General features: G+C 43.6%; 1 long non-coding RNA gene across 1 annotated transcript; it reads left to right on the top strand.

The window, feature by feature from the left end:
- The first annotated feature begins 737 nt into the window (after positions 1-737).
- On the top strand, positions 738-4,611 carry LOC115335142. The gene is made up of 3 exons (XR_003921373.1): positions 738-1,666; positions 2,158-2,374; positions 4,303-4,611. It is a non-coding gene; the product is annotated as an uncharacterized LOC115335142 (long non-coding RNA).
- The last annotated feature ends 367 nt before the right edge of the window (positions 4,612-4,978 follow it).

Below are 4,978 nucleotides of genomic sequence, written 5' to 3'. Positions count from 1 at the left end.
CCACCAGGACAACAAAGACAATGGAGCCCTTTTACAGGGACAGACTTCCAGAAGTTCTACTCCTAGCTCCTTGGCTCCAACTTCTTTTTGGTATCTATCTCCATTGTTTTCAGTGCTCCCAACTTAATTTAACCTGACTGGAACTAGCTTGCTCTTTATCATTTCTAGATCATTACCAGAAACAGGGAGAAACAGCCAGAGCCTTAGTAAAGAGTGTGTGGCAGTAACAAGGTCTTTTCAGCAGGACAGGCAATAGTGGTGTCCAGACTGTGGGCTGGCCTAGTACTTGCAATGTGCAAAATGGGTGCTTTAAGTCATAACAGCCATTTGGAGATGACACTCTTTTCTGATAAATTTTTATATTATTAGGTTTTATAAATTTTGCCCTTTTCTGGTTTAGCAAAATTAATTCACAGCCCTTTGCTGTTTCTGAGTTATTGGCATCACTGAACACTGCAAGAGTGGCAGAAACATCAGGGTATTTTTTTTTCTATTTTAGTATCAGGGCTGGGTTGTTTTTTTTTTTTCATGATGAATTTTGCTTCAGTATAGTATTTTCAGACTATGAGGTACTAAGTAGGAGGTTAGGGATCAAAGAGCTATTGAAAAATGAAAAATTTTCATGAAAAAAATCAAAGCAGAATTGTGGAGGAAATGGATCATGGAACAAACAATGATATTTTCAAGGATAAGCAATGGTGATTGCATTTCTCAGCAGTGGTTCAATCAAACTGATAATGATCAGACGTGTGTCTGATCAGATGCAGGTCACTGGGGAAGCTTGCAATGAGTTGGAGCCACTTGGATTCCCTGCCCCTGTGCAGCACCAGCCCACATCACTGGAACATCTTCCCCTCGGAACAGCTGTGGGTGGAAGCTGCTGAGCTGTGCTGGTGAAGGTCAAGCACCTCGGAAATTGCCAAGTCCTACATTGTTGTCTGAGGCTGAGCATGGGGACTCACTGGTGGTGGTGGTAGCCAAGGGGTTGGTATCAGGGCAATAAATCCACACTTGGGGCTGTTGTCTACTGCTATGGAAGGTCAGGTCCAGGCCACGGGTTTACTAGCATCCATTTAATTTAAGAAAAATTAATACAAAAGCATAAAACATTTGGTTTGTTGGAATTGTTGTGAGATTTTAAAAAGCATATTTCAAAGCTTTGCTTAATAAGGATGTGTGGCTCTCTTGCCTTTCTTCACTGGTTTAACAGGATGCAATGAAGATGCTGTCCCTCTCCAGCCTCTGTTAGAATGATGATTGAGTTACCTGAATGTGGAGGAGGGTTTTTTAAGTGTTCGGAGTAGGGGCAGGATGGTAACCAAGCAAGGTTTAAATCTTACAAGGCTGTATTTCTCTTCTCTCCAAACTACTGAAAGTATTTCTTTGCGAGGAGAATATTCCTGTACTCCCGAGTAAGTGTTGCAAGAGAATATTTAAAACATTGCTGGTGGTGCCTTCTAGCACTAAACCTAATTAAGCTTCTTTCATGTCTTGGAGGACTGCACATGCTTGCTTTCAGGAGGATGGCAAAGCGCCGGCACTGCCAGGAGATCTGTGTCAATGTGTGAGGTACCTCTGTAGTAAAAAGTAAATGACAGTCAGAAATTGGTAGCTGGTGCTTATAGTACAGACCCAAGAAGCTAAGATTGACGTTTGCTGGCAGCAGGTTTGTTGTGGTTAACTATCTTTTTTCTTTAGCCAAGGAAAAATACTCACACAAAAATTACTTGATCCACAGCAGAAGAATAGGATTAGCATCAGGAAGGGGTGTCTGGTGGCAGGCCTCCATGGTACGAGCCTCCGTCCCTGAATGGGATTCATTCTTCCCCAGCTGAGCCGGTGGGAAGTTCTTGCTCTTACAGGAAAGTGCACAAACCGCTGCAGTGGTGTTGTTTTTTGCTCTCATGTTATGCCCTTTTGCAGGGGTCAAGAGTTCTTCCATAAAACTCACTCCAGGCTATAGGTCCTATCATAAGTAGCCTATGTTGCCTGTCCTCCCAGAAGGGATTTTATAGATGGGGTGCTGGAGCCCTCATGAAACGCTTGTCAACCCAGCACTGTTTGCTTATTCCAGGTTCACTGGAAGGAGACCTCGCTTCACTCTTCAGCCTGTCGTGGCAATTTTTTTCACACATTTTCTCTATCTTTTTTCCATAGCCATCTCTCAGTGAGATCTCTCCACCACTGCCAACCAGCTCTTCCAGGCTGTGCAGTCTGGCACAGAAAGAGACAAAGCCAGACTGAGTCATTTACAAAAACAAGGCGCCGCCCATTATTTTAGCACGCTGGAGTGGACTACTGCTGGGAGATCTCAAGTGCCAAACAATAAATGAATCCTCTCCGGTTAATCGTCACCCCTGCCAATGAGACGGAGGTTGGTCGCTCTTGCAATAAAGGACAAAAGTCTTTTCTTCTGCTCTTTGTTGCCTGTAACAAAGCTGGTTGGATGCAGCTGGGATCAGGCCCACAGCTGATCCTCCTCTCCCCCGCCCCTGGGCCATTCCTTTCAGCTCAGCTGGGGTAGCCCGGACAATAGGGAAGCTGTGTTTGCCGCATCTCAGGATGCTAGGTCTATAGTTTGGACAGCCCAAGAATATGCGTGTATTCTCCCCATTGATGAGGGCTTGATACCTCTTTGTTTGGTTTGCTTTATTGAAAGGTAAAACGGAAGAAGGGATAATGCCCCTGCTTAGAAATATAGATGCATGGTAACATAAAAGGGACAAGAAAGGAACATTTCAGACACGAGACCTGAATCCACACTCTTGGGGGGGGGGGGGGGGGGCAGGGGGGCGGTACGGGAGGGAAGCTGTTATACCAGCTGTGCTGCCCCACTGCAAGATTTCCCCAGGCAGGATCCTTTCCAGAAAGCAAAGTCCTGGTCCATGTTCAGATAACAGACTGCCCCGGTGTAAGATGTCAAGATAATCTGCCAGTTCCTCCTGGCCTCTGGCAGGTAGCTCTCCATGCAAGAGTGAACAGGTAGGTCTGACTCAGCTGCAAACAGACAAGCCATCAGAAAATGATGATCAGAAAATAGTGCTCTCCATTTTCCGGTGTTGGAACTTTGCTTCCCCGATGTGTTTGATGTAGGTGCATTAAAAGTACAGGATAATTTTTTCCACTCTCTGTTTCTGTATTTTGTGGTTACCTTTCTCCCAGCTTGGGAGCCAGCAGGCAGATCCTAGCATGTCCATTTTCTACCCACTTGTGCCTCAGCAAGAGATAGAGCTAGCTGTGCAAGCTATGCCTGTCTCATTAGGACCTACTCTTGTTACCTGCTTCCCCACATTTTGACCTGCTGGGCCTTATAGGGAATCACCGCACAGTATCCTCATTTCCATAAAGCATACTACTGCGAAGAGCATCCCAACATCTAGCTACCTTTCCCACAGTTTATCATATGTGGTAGCTAAACTTCATTTATTCTGCATATCAATCTAAGCAGCTGCTTGTGTTCACATCTGCACTGAACACCTAAGGGACAATGCTCAGTGCTGTGGGTTAAATAAAAATATGCCCTTTTCCAGATCATACCCACAGAGCTGGAGAAAGGTCAAAACTGCAGTGGTCTCCTTCCCCCTTCTCCCTGCTGCTGAATAACTGTTTTCATGCCTTCAGTGCAAAGAGTAGCGGAGGCTGATAAGCATCTTTAAAGAGATCATTTAAGTTGTATTTACCTATGCACACAAATAAAACTTGAGACAATACAGGCAACATCATATTCTCTGCCATCTAATGTTAAAGATATGAATGGCTCTTAGTCCATTTACTATTTTGGAATAATGTATTTCCTGATTTTTCAAGTGTCATTGGATTATTGATAGTTACTGTGTTCTATCTGCATATCAATGCTTGTACTCCCTCCACAAAAGATGGTCACCTAGAAGCCTGTGGAAATTGAATACATATTCAGGACTCAAAACAATTCTTGCCTGATGTATTCAAACACAGCAGCAGAATTTCATCACCTACCTCACCACCAAATTCTTTTCAGATCTTATCTTTTCCAGTCATAAGCTAAAAAAGATGCATGATACAATATCCTACCAGTGCTGCAGGGGATGTGACTCCATAGGTAATTTGTGAGATAGATGTTGGGAGTGTCCCTAACTAAAATTGTTTGAGGATAAAATTACCGAGCACAGTGCTGAAATAGTGGATCACCCACTGGCCTGGTCTAGGATTTCCAGAGGGCTTCTAGGATCTGGGTGCCAAAATACTACTGAATATCAATTAAAATTGTGTTTCTAATTCAGTTCCCTGAAACTCAACTAATCCTTCCCATAACATTTCTTTCAGCTTTTGGATGGCGATTACATTAAAAATCCTACAGACTTTGATCATAACAGACAACATTGCTATAGCAACCAAAGTATGAAACACTAATAACTGAGCTGACTGGACAGACTGAAAAATTCAGTGGTAACCCTGATATACAGAGGGTAACTAGATCCAGAGGAAAGTCTTGTGCCTCTGTGCCTAACCAGCTCACACTGCATGGATGCTCAGTAGAGAGCAGAAAAAAGACCACGTCAGGCCACAGGCAACTTTTTTCCCATGGGGGGTTTCTTTTATGGTTCTGCTCTGAGGATGCTGAGAATGGCAAGAGAGGAGGGGAGGTTTGGAGATGGGGTTTGTGGCTGTAATCTCAGTTTTCACTGAAGTGCTGAACACGCAATTATTTTAAGAACCAACCTCTTCTTAGTGTGTGCTTTCTCCCATTGTCTGAATAATGTTAGTTCTCCTCTAGCCTTGAACCAAATTCAGAAATAACTAGGACTCAAAAGTGACTGAAAACCATTTCAAGTTTCACCAGAATCCAGGGAAGAAAGAGTTAGGCCATGGAAGTATTAGAAGAAAGGAAAATATTTTCTGTATAGGAGAAAAAGTTTGTGCTGGGTTTCACGGTGAGCTCTATTCGGTGCCACATTTTAAAAGTTTGGGGTTTTTCAGGTTCAATGGAACATTACATTTT

The sequence above is a fragment of the Aquila chrysaetos genome, chromosome 24 (genome assembly GCF_900496995.4).
Source record: "Aquila chrysaetos chrysaetos chromosome 24, bAquChr1.4, whole genome shotgun sequence".
NCBI classification, from domain to species: domain Eukaryota; kingdom Metazoa; phylum Chordata; class Aves; order Accipitriformes; family Accipitridae; genus Aquila; species Aquila chrysaetos.
Note: the sequence above shows the minus strand (reverse complement) of the source record. Positions and strands in the feature narration are given on the sequence as shown.